Below are 899 nucleotides of genomic sequence, written 5' to 3'. Positions count from 1 at the left end.
CATTCAGGTTTCATGTACTTAAAGTTCTCTTTCAGTCAATTAAACATACTTATAATAATTGTAATAGTGTTACTATTGATGTTTTTCTTCCTTTTTAGAAAATACCAGATTTAATATATATGTACCTAAGAGATAAGGATATTTCTAAGGGAAGATTGGGAGTGGAAGCTGAATATATCTGTATGTTTGAATATATTCAGATATGCTATGTTGAGATCTATATCTCTCTCTTTATAATGTATACCTGTGCCTGTGTTGGGTGTTGTACTTAATATTTAACCTGTGTTATTTTGCTTAATCCTCATAAAACTCATTGTCACCCGTTTTACAGTTGAGAGAACTGAGGCTTGGGGAGTTTGAGGTCCCAAAGCTAGAGTGGGTGGCAGAGCTGGGATTGGAACCCAACCTATGTGAGACCTCAGAGCTCTGAAGCCTTCCATATATATCCATTTGTATGACTCTAGAACTCACATGGGAACTGTATGTAGAGATCCAGAGAAAGTCTCCTTTTCTAGATGAATCCTTTATTCATAAGGGCAAGGGAAATGAATAAATAAGGCACAGTCCTTGCTCTCCAGGAGAATCTGGGGTAGGGGCAGGGGAGTGAATGAGTGAGAGGAGAAAACAGATGTGAAGATATAATTACAAGTTGCTAAGACTTACACGACAGATGCCACTTAGGGCAAAGCCCCAGCCTCACTACATGATCATATTCATACAGTAGCTTGAATGTAGAAAGACTGAAAAACAATTTAAACTCTATGGAAGTTTCTTTAAAAATGCCAAAGGCAATCCATTTACACAGCATAACAGAACACCTGCTTCTTTTCCCCTCTTCACAATCCCCACACTGCAGTAGCTGCAGGGGCACAGAGGTGCCCTTTCCACACTAGGCCAGC

This window comes from Canis lupus, chromosome 4 (genome assembly GCF_011100685.1).
Source record: "Canis lupus familiaris isolate Mischka breed German Shepherd chromosome 4, alternate assembly UU_Cfam_GSD_1.0, whole genome shotgun sequence".
Taxonomy (NCBI): Eukaryota; Metazoa; Chordata; class Mammalia; order Carnivora; family Canidae; genus Canis; species Canis lupus.
The sequence above is the reverse complement of the archived record's forward strand: the minus strand, read 5'-3'. Positions refer to the sequence as shown.